We start from the raw sequence: 11,423 nt of genomic DNA on the forward strand, positions 1-11,423 counted from the left end.
TGCAAGAGTTATATTGTGTCATTTTTGGTTTGCGGTTCAGTCATCCTGTGGTGGCGTATTTGGTACCTTTGACCAACTGATATATGATGACTTTGTTGTCTTAACCATGTAATGTCTTTGCCTTATGGTTAACCAAGAGTCAGTATGTCCTTGTTTGATCACTTGTTTTTGGATAGTGGTGTTATGACTGTCTACTTTTCCATAGGGTCCTCGGGGAGTGACCATGTTTGTTTAGTGTCCTTTGAGAGAGTGGCTTTCGAATGGGGGCTGCGCCCAAAGTGGTAGGCAGGATGACCCTTCAAAAGTAAGATAATAAGTGATAATCTAATTAATTGATTAGGTGGGTAGTTCTCAAACACTAATAAAGATATTGTACCTTGCGCATAGGTGAGTGCTTGTATTGAGGCTCATAATGTAGTGAGAAGGCCTGGAATGACAAACCGACCACCTTGTCTTCACGAAAGGTTGGTAGGGTCCGCATGAGACTTAGTTGGAACCAGAGGTTTGGGAGAGGTTACCAGGACAGTGAGTCGGGACCTATGGAGGTTGTACCATGGTATCCATCTTAAGCTATGCAATGACACTCTCTCTTTAGGTTCACTTGTGTGTGAGATGTCGGTTCACTTGTGTTTTGTGATATCAAGGCACTTATGTATTTGTGATGTTGGTTCACCTGGATTATTGTGGAGTCTCTTTGTGTTGTCATGGTGTCATATTGTTTTGTCGACCATGTCATGCTTTTGCTTGCTTGAGGGTCCTCAGCTATCTCCTAGCACGGTGGGGTGATTCCATTTTGGGAATTACATGGTCGGGTGGTAGTGCCACTTCCCATCGGATGTTCTTGTTCATACCTTCATGCGAGGATTGGCTTCGCAGGTGTTTTTTGTGGTTCGTGACTCATGCTTATCTCATGTTTTGGATATTATTGTTATTTGGAGGCCTATGTGGTCATTGTATCATGATCTTTTGTAACCTTGTAATTGGTTAAGTTGTATCTTTATATGTATATTGAGAAGCCATGTATTGGAAGAGCAATGTAATCCTAAGATCGGGATGTTGTTTATCAGTTTCCTTTATGTTATATGTACATGCTTTTTGAAGAGAAATTATATTGTATCCTTTCAATCTTTCAATGGTGTAATCTGATAGTGCATATGGCTTCTTGTGAACATTGAGTTAATAATGGATTATTGGATTAACCTTAATTGTGGAATTTATCTTTTGGTTTTAATTCTTCATTGGTAACCCTTAAGGAATTTTGGTGTAATTCTTCCACTTGTGTTATCGTGCATGTCATTTGTTATGCACTTATTATGTTTATACTTTAAAAAAAAGTTGTTTCACCCTTGTTGTGGGTTTTCCTTCGGGGTTCCTGGCGAGGTATTATAGTCATAGTCAAATGGTTTGAAGATTTAAAAAACCTAAGAGATTTTATTGTTTAGGGACCCCTATGTGTAGGTGTAGGTCCAAATGGAATGTTCGTAGATGCCATATATTACAACATTTCATGCAACTATATGTTTAGATGAAAAATTCATATGTGCCACATATTTTAAGAACTAGTTCATCATAGGGTATATGTTTGATAATAAATCAAGTTGTTTGTTTTTACATTTGGTCATCTATTTTGCATAAATCATCAACACTTCTCTTTTTTCATGGATTTTGATGAAATTCTTCATGATATCATGCATTAACTTCTTCACATTTCTATCTAACTATTCACATGCCTATAGATTATCATCATGAACCTCGTTAATAAACTGTTCAAAGCCATACGACTATCATGTGTTTCTTTGAGATGTTTTCATGATTACACTATTCTCAATTGATACTTTTTACAAGAATGCGTTTATTTTTGGAATATTGAAATGGTGTGTAGCTTAGTAGAATTGAGATATGGCATTATAAAAGGACCCCATATCCACCTATAGGTTTAGACAAAATATTTATAGGTACCACAAATTTTGAGAACTAGTATGTCATAGTTTGGTACTTATTGGCACTTATGTCTCTTAAGAGACTTTTCCAAACTAATATAGCCTACAAGGATCATGATAGTTGGGGTGAAAAGGAGGGCCTCCCCTAGTTTTTTCAATTGTCCACCCCAATATATTCTCGTAGTTGGTTGAGCCCCACAAGATGAAGAAATATACCTCCTAGCAAGTTTATGTTAAATATAAATTATGTTTTTTGCAACATTTCATTCATCATTGTCATAGTCAAATGGTTTGAAGATTTAAAAAACCTAAGAGATTTTATTTTTTAGGGACCCCTATGTATAGGTGTAGGTCCAAATGGAATGTTCATATATGTCATATATTCTATAACCATTCTATCATAGTTTTACAGTTGTTAGTTTGTTCTCTTAAGAGACCACATGAAAATAGTGTAAAATGAAATGTGAAATGATCAAGGTAGCTTAGGTGAAAAAGATGCCTCCCCTAACATTCACTTGTGCACCTTTTCACGTTTGTATTGTTAGTTGAGTACCATGAGACAAAGAATACAAAATATAACTCCCAACAAGTTTGTGTTGAGTGTAAATGATATTTTTGCAACATTCCATCCATCATCACCATGATCAAATAATTTGGAGATAAAAAAATAAAATAAATAAAATCTAAGAGAGGTTATTGTGGAGGGAAAATATATATATTTTTAGGTTCGAATATAACATTCATATCTTGCATGTATTTTGAGAACCAATCTATTATAGTTTCGTAATTTTTTACACTTGGGTCTCTTAAGAGACTTTTTTAACATAGTATAGCTCAAAATGATTGGGTGACATGAGGAACAAAAAAAGGTCTTCCCTGGCATTCATCCACCCACCCAAATTTATTTGCATATTTTTTTGAGCCCCATAAAATGATTAACATAAAATATGGACTCTCGACAAGTTTTTGCTAAACATAAATGATATTTGTTTTGTAATACTTCATCCATACTCACCACAATGAAATGATTTATAGAGAAAAACTATAAGAGATACTATTATGGATGAACTGTACATGCAACTATATGTTTAGATGAAAAATTCATAGGTGCCAAATATTTTGAGAACCAGTCCATCATAGTTTGGCAATTTTTTACACTTAGGTCTCTTAAAAGACTTTGCTAGCATAGTCTAGGGAATGATTGAGATAAATGGGGTACTTAATGGGGCCTCCCCTAACATTCACCTATCCAACCCAACTATTTCACATAATCGGTTGATCCCCATGAGATGAAGAACATAAAGCATGGTTCACAACAAGTTTTTGGTTAATGCAAATGATGCATTTGCAATATTTCATCCAATGTCACCATAGTAAAATGGTTTGGAGAAAAAAATATGATACATGTTATTGTAGAGGGGCCCTAAATGTAGTTGTAGGTGGGACCTAGCTAAGATAGAGCTTGATGAAATCTCTACACATTATAAAAGTTGCCTCCAAACTATAGGAGGAATAAAAAATTCTAGCCTAGTGAGAGGAATAAATGAAATGGGACAACTAAGAGAGGAGATAGAAGGCTTGAAATTTAATATTCTTGTTTAGAAAAATAAAACTCTCAATTGGATTCAAGATAAAAATAAGAACACAAAGATACTTTCTATTTACTATCCTAGATACAAAAATGAACATCTATTGTGAGAACCTCTTTTGGACAAAAAAGATGTTTGTCAACTCTATAATAAAAATCATGAAATTGACTAGTGTGACTTATTAAAAGATATAAAAATTCCAAGAAGTTATGGAGTAGTTACTTGAAAATATTTTTTCTTTGGACAAAATTTAAATTTCTTTTTGTATTGTCTACCCACTTGGAACAATAACCAATAGAATGCACCTTGGTCTCAATACCTAAGATCACAAAATTTAGTACTATACTCTTGGGAACACTTAAGCGGATGAATAAAAAATGTTCAAATCAGCAATGGATTAATCCATCAAAAAATTCATGGGTTCCTCTTATCCTCATACCATAGTGGAATCTGTAGATAACTAATTCTAATAAGGATCTTGTCATATGCCAAACTAGCAACAACCTCTTCTACAACCTTCATAGACTCAAACAATAATCTAAGTGAAATAGCTCCCATTAGTGTTCCAATTAATTACTAATGAAAAAAATAATAGATAAAAATACACCAATTAAATCCATTGAATAAGATAATATGACCAACACCAAAGCAATACATTTCTATTTGTGCAACTCATATCACTTAATAAAAAGTTTGCAACAACCAACCATAGTCAATATAAAAGATGAAAACTTAAAACACTCAAAATACAAAATTGATCTAGTTGAATGTGATATAAGAAACTAACTAGATAACCATACAAAATATCCATTAGAGAGGTTGACTCTAGGACTAGTCCATAATTATCTTTAGAAGCACCATCAGAAGCTCCTCTTGGTGATACATCAAACTTATCCTCCAAAACTTCTCACCCAAATAAAACCTTTGGGGTTCCTCTAAAGGTACTTTTTAATAATCCTCTAGAACTTCTCAACTAAAGCATTGCAAATCTTTCTCTTCGATCTCTTCAAAAAGGACACTTAAAAATAGGAAGTGAATACACTTTCAAGATAGTTTCTTTTATAGAGAGGCTTATAAAGACTAATCTAAAATATTCTTGTTACCTAAATTTTGATACAGCTAAATTTGGTGGCCTATTACAGGCCTTACACATTGCATTTGCAGAAAGGTACACAATTTTTTTTTACAAGTTTCTTCATTTTGCAAATCATAGTTTAAAAGTTGAAGTTTATTTCACATATGCAAGTATTTCAAACAAATGACACCCAAAGATTGCATAGAAATAGCTTTTTCATTTACAAGAAATGTGTAAGGTGATGAGCCAAAAAGAATGGCTCTATTTTGTCTATGTGTATGTGTCTTTTCTGGGACATTAGGAGTTTGTTTATTTCTTTTGAGTCTAGAACCTTTTGCTAAAGTGATATTATTTTATATATCCTGATGATATTGTCATTTGGCATAAACTCGTTTGATATATGTTCCTTTTTGATGCAATATGATAGATAATGGTGTTATGAGGGATATCCATGGTATGTCGCATGTAGATTTTGAATATTATTCTAATAGGAATAATTAGGCCTATATTCGTGCACATTAATAACTTCATGCAAGATTAAAGAAGGATGTTGAACTGGTTGAGGATGCTCAGTAATAAAGATGATGGAGTCGTTGGCTAAGGAAGGGACAACAAGGATCGTTGTTGAAGAAGTCAGCTGGTGGTTGGAAGTGGTTCATTATGACTTATCTAAAGACTTAATGGCTTCCTCTATTGAAGGAGTAGATTTAGGTTGAAATTATACTAGATTCTCTCTGTTGTTCCAACGGACTTTGACTGATTCTCAGTATTTGTAATTTTGCCTTTTTCTTTCTCCTTGTTCAATAAAAGCATCCTCCTTGAACCTTGGGAGTGATATGCTAGTTAGTTAGGGATTTTATGCTTTAAATAAACCTCCCACCTTTTCTTGTGTGGTGGTTGATAAAAAGATAGTTTTCAGTTATAGTAATACAATTCTGAATTAGAAAGAAACAGACTTTCAGCAAATTGTTATGTTGTCAAGTACTTTGAAATCAATAAAGATGATGGTTTAAGCTCCAGTCGTTTGGTTCAGTTAGCTGGATGCTTTCTAAGGGGGGCCACTTAGTGAGTACTCCTTTGGTTTCTTTTATCAGTTATTTCTTGTTTCATACTTAGTATTATTCTGATCATGGATTGCTCCTACAGCCATTGGAACATTTCCTGTGATTGTTCCTGCAACCACCATGAACTGGGTAGAATCCTGTTTGTTGATCATGGATAAATTATGTTTTCCTTAGTTGATTCTTAGAAGGTATTTATATTTCTTTACAAGTATTTCAGTTATTCATTTCCAACATTCTAATTCCAGCAATAGGAAAAGTGGTTGTTTTAGTCTTTCTAGTGCATATACCTTGCAGACCCATTTCAAGTATACACCCCAAGTTGACAATTAAATGAACCTTCATGGTAAAAGATAACTACTTGGTTGGATGTCCAATTCCTGAGGTATGATTTCAAGGTCTAAATTATTGAACCATTAAGAAGAGTAGTCATAAGGTGTCCCACACAAGTTGTGGGAATAGTTGACTAAGCTATAAACATATATTTTCATATGAATATGAAAACAAACTATACAACATAAGAAAGGAATGAACATCAAAATAAGGTGACCCATCATTGCCTGGAATGACGAGCCCAAATTTTAAGGATTTGTTGAAATTTTCATCTGCCCATCCACTCCAACTTCTTCCGCTCCCATTCCAAGAGTACCTACGGGATAATAGTTGAGTTAGAGCAATGAGGATCATCATACTTTCATATTCAAACTCAACGGAAATATAATCCATCAGCATATAAGATATCAAAATATATGCCTATAGCTATCAGTGAGTCAGATTTAGAAGCAAGGAATCAAGAGAACGCCATGAGATAACAACAAATATCATGTTTTATCTAACATGTTTATTTCATGTGCAAATACAAGGATCAAATAGTAAATTACTGATTTATCATTAAAGCATGTGGGGTTAAATGAGGCTGCCACAAGGGTTGAGCCCAACATGATAACATGTTGACATGTCTTCATTGAACAGGGGGCCATCATTCATAATAGTGAACCTTCAAGATCACTGTTGTAAATGATGTGTTTGTGTCTAGTGGAAACATGTTGACATGATAGAAGGATAGACAGTCCTAATGGGGTCTCAGAGTAATAATAGCAGCTCATCAAGGGTACAGGTTTCACGATATCAAGAGTATAGTCCTCCAAACAACATGAAAGTATGTAGTCACATATGGTAGTGTGGATAGAGGATAACTCTATATCAATGTATCAAGCAACAATTGCCATGAATAAGTACAATCATGCATTATTCACATCAAGACTTCTATACACAGTATCCATTAAATTCATCTAGACCACAGTCCTAATAAAAGAAGATGGATATCATTATTGTCATCTTCAATATCCTAAAGAGCGGTTTAAGGAGCCACTTGAATAGTGACAGTCAAGATAGCATTATCAGGCCTTATTGCAGCATGACATGAATAAGTGCAAAAGAGCAGTCACAATCTATATAAAGACCCAAGAACCAAGTGCAACAAGAACAACCTAGAGAATACTACATGATAGCCTTATAACAATTCATTATCATCTAGGTTACTGAGGCATTGATGAATACAAAGAACAACCATTGGCAAAGTGCATCACTAGGTTGCAATTTCAAAAGAGCTATAAAGAATACTCATAATGGTCAAATCCATGAGAATATGACAGTTAGGTTCAACCTTACATAGTTATCTCAATAAATTATTGTTTTTGGTGTAAGTTGACCTAGATCAACATTGCTAAAGAGCTTATACAAGATCTGATCTCAAAGTCAACAAAAGATCAAAACAGTGAACAGTAGAAGGTTAGAACAACAACTAAAAGCTACAACCATGTACAGTGGTCTTAGTCAAGATAAAAAAGGCCCATTCAAAAGATAGTCATTGACATACAATAATATAGTGCAAGAAACAACCATATATGATATCCATCTATGCATTCATTAATGAGCATCATATTTGTTGTAGCCATTCACAAACTTTAATGGACATCATGAAGAATAGTGAGCTATTAGCAGCATTAAGGACAGTTGATTAGTTTGGTGATCATATTCAAGGTTTGATAATTATGTTTAGAACAGTTATAAATGGCACAATACTTCATACAAACATCAAAGCACAACCCTCATCAAAAGAACAAATGGATAAAATCATAGATAACTTTAGCATCATTCATCAAGCAAACAAGATTGTAGCAATTGTATACATCTAAAAATGGTCTGAAGATAATTAATTAAATAAGCAATTATTTAATTAATCCTCCCTCCCAATTTAATTGAATTCACTAAGAAATTTGATTAAATTCCCCCTTTCATCTACTTGTTAATAAATCTAAGGATTTATTTAATAGGTTCATTTTCATAATCCCCTTTGATTAATTAATTCAAATTAATTAATTCCCCCCATCAAATTCATTTCTTCTAAATCCCATAATTAATTAAAACAAATCAATTTATGAGTTGTTGAGATTAATTAGCCTTTTCCTATTATTTAAATTTTTAAATTCAAATTCTCCTAACTTCTAACTACCTAACCTAACCCGTTCCATCTAACCCTAGGTTTAATAACCCCATCCTAGCTTGCACATCCTAACCACCATGTCCCTTTTCCTTAGACGCTCTCTCATGAGCAAAGCTTCTTGACACTTGTCACCATAGAGATGACAAATGTTCCCTTTCATCCAACCTTTCTAGAAGCTTCTTGACACTTGTCACCATAGAGATGGCAAATGTTCTCTTTAATCCAACCTCTTTGTCAACCTCCTCCAATTTAACCATTGATATCTTCAGACTTAATCTTGACCGTTGATTCCTGCCACCTCACTCCTAGCCTTGGAAATCCTATAAATAGACCCTATTTTGGAGCAATGATCATCCCATCTCATTTGCATTCAAGCATTGTTGCTATAGTCATATAGCTCTTAGCAATAACATTTTAACATTGTCATCATGTTCAATTTTAGCTTAAATATAGCTTATTTTCTAGCATAATCATGGAATCATGTAGCTTAGTCATTTTCATTGCTAGCTTAAATGCATCATTTATCATTTAAATCCTCCATTTAAGTGTAGTCAAGTCATTGAAATTTGCATGACCAGATCTCAAAGCAAAATTCATACTCGCATTTACTAGGAGGCGATAGATCAATTAGCTATGGTTTATCTTTCTTTGCTTTAAATTCATTAACCATGCTTGTAATGAGCTATTGAGTGTTTTGTGTTTCAGGAACAGGTATACACTTCACAGGCATGACAGTAGTATTCTCAGAGTAAGGATCCAAAGACACCAAGGTCATGTCATCTTAAAGGACAGTCAGCCTTTGTTTGTTGTCATAAGGTACCTTTGCAAAAATCAACAAGATGCAAGGTACAGTGAGTAGGGTGTTGAATAGCTTAGAGAACATGATAAAAGATTTCATCCAAATCAATGAAACATTGTCAAAGGATTTTATAAATATTGTTAGAAGTATTGATTATCACAACAACTCAAACTTCTTTTGGCAATCATAGCGGTCACTAATATCAATAGCACACAATGAAGCATCTATGACAGAGGTACCAGCAAGATTGATTACAATCTTTGTCAAGATCACAGTGGCCTTCAATAAGACATAGAGGACAACCCTATGATCATGAAAAGGTGGGGCTAAATTTTGATATACTAATAGAGGAGCAGCTTTGATATAACTTATAGGTACCCGAAGACAAACATGAAATCTACGAAGCTCACCTTCAAATAACAGCCAAGATGTAGTCATGATACAATCACAAGGCTGTCAAAACACGGTAATAGGGTTTGATAACAACAGAGATCTCAGTTATTGCAATGACAATCTACAACACCAAGGATCCTCCAAAATAGTCATAAGCATACAATGCACAATCAAGAGATCATCATCTCAATGAACATTACAAGAACTATGACATCACTACAACAGTCTAAAAGACTACTTGAGACAAAAAAAACCACGAAAATGATAGTGAAGGTTACAGATTTTGAAGGTGTAAGGTGTAGCCCTAAAGCAAGAAATATGCTCATAGCGCACAATATAGACCACTAAATCACAGTAGAGCATAGTAATAGTAGCCATGATAATCTAAAGCAAACACTAAGGGACATTATTGCAACTGGTAAAAAGAAAGGATAGTCCTCTATACAAAGGTTCGAGATCGACAACAAAGCTATCATAGAGAAGTCCAAAGTTATGAAATGACAAAGGTTGTTATGAGTCAAGGCATAAAACAATCACCATCAATGGAATAGGTTATTGTCTAGTGCACAGTAATACACAAGTCCTTGAAGAGAATCAAAACAAAGGTATTTGTCAATACAAAAGAGAGGGGGCTATGGTGAATAGACTAAAATACAGTGTCAAAAGATGCATATCTGTCACAATACCCTTTGACAGTTTTGTCAAAAAGCATTTAACAGTCTCCAAAGTAAAGAGTCCAATGGAAATACAGTCATGATTATGATGATAATGGAGGGTGAATAGCAAGGGTAGCATAAGTACAGTCAAAGAAAATCTATCATGCATCAAATATGAACAATGAATACATTGATGTGGCATATGCCAAAGATTGAAGTCTAAGTAGCAGAGTGCAATGGAAATCATCATCTCAGAATAGTGGCATAATGATAGTAAGGTCAAACCCTTGCTCAAAATCTATGACAATCGAACAAAGAGTGCAATAAAGACCATTAGAGCATAAAGCCCTAGAACAGTCTCGAGGCTTCATAGTCAAAGAATAATGCAAATGACAATTTAAAATTTTATAAGATAGATCATTACCCAAAGACAATATCCTATTTCATTTAAACTTTGAGTACCACTGAATTCAAATAGCAGTGATGTTGATTTTTACAGAGCTTTCAATATAAATCATCAATAGCACACGGTGCATGGAGCAAAAATAACAAAAGGTACTGATAAAGTATGATCAGAGACAAAGAAATATTGAAGATACAATCTGCATTCATTCACCGGAAGCATGAATAAAGAATATATTCTGAAAACACTAAATACATGCATAGTTTAAAATAAAACTTCAGCGTTTTGAAAAGATAAACGACAGTGATAGAAGAATAAGATTGCATACCATGCACCCTGCATGTAAAAGAGGTCTAGTTCACAGCCTTATAGCTCCAGTTCCAGCCTCAAGAACCAGTTCAAATTTGAAAACCCAAAGCAGCATGCATGATGGTGGCCACTGCAAGAGACTTCTCCCAAAAAAGAATGCAATTTTTTTAGGGTTCAAGGGCTCTTTTTACTTGCATGCCCTAATCTCGTGATTTGAAGTGAGGATTTTCTTTTATTTGTTTTTTTTTTAAATCAAATCTTTGCATACTATTATAGTTGTGGTCAAGACTTCTTGAGTCTTTCGACCTAGGCTAAGTGTAAAAGCCCTAAAATAAAGGGCAAAAAAAAAATCTTTTTAAAGCTTTTTACTTTTTGTCTTAGGTTATATTTTAATATAACTTTATTAAAGATTTATCATTATTTAAAAATCTTAATAAAGTTATTTTAAAATAAAAAGGAAATAACTAAAATTAGATATTTATTTTAGCATTTATTTTTAAAAAAACAATATTATTAATTATTTTAAATAAATGTTAAGATAAAATTATTTAAAAAGGGAAAAAGCAATACTACATGCAGAATTCGGAGGAAGGTTTTCTTTTTATGCTCAAGCTATAATAGGGGATTTTGGAGTAGTTAAAGCAGTTCTATATCAGGCAGAGGGTTCTACTTCCATGCACCATGAATCAATG

At 33.8% G+C, this 11,423-nt stretch overlaps 1 long non-coding RNA gene across 1 annotated transcript; it reads right to left on the reverse strand.

Moving 5' to 3' along the window:
• Window positions 1–6,053: 6,053 nt before the first annotated feature.
• On the reverse strand, window positions 6,054–10,893 carry LOC131049964 (uncharacterized). The gene is made up of 2 exons (XR_009106825.1): window positions 10,751–10,893; window positions 6,054–6,314 (listed from the first exon to the last, which is right to left on the reverse strand). It is a non-coding gene; the product is annotated as an uncharacterized LOC131049964 (long non-coding RNA).
• Between the last annotated feature and the right edge of the window lie 530 nt (window positions 10,894–11,423).

This window comes from Cryptomeria japonica, chromosome 2, assembly GCF_030272615.1.
Source record: "Cryptomeria japonica chromosome 2, Sugi_1.0, whole genome shotgun sequence".
Lineage (NCBI taxonomy): Eukaryota > Viridiplantae > Streptophyta > Pinopsida > Cupressales > Cupressaceae > Cryptomeria > Cryptomeria japonica.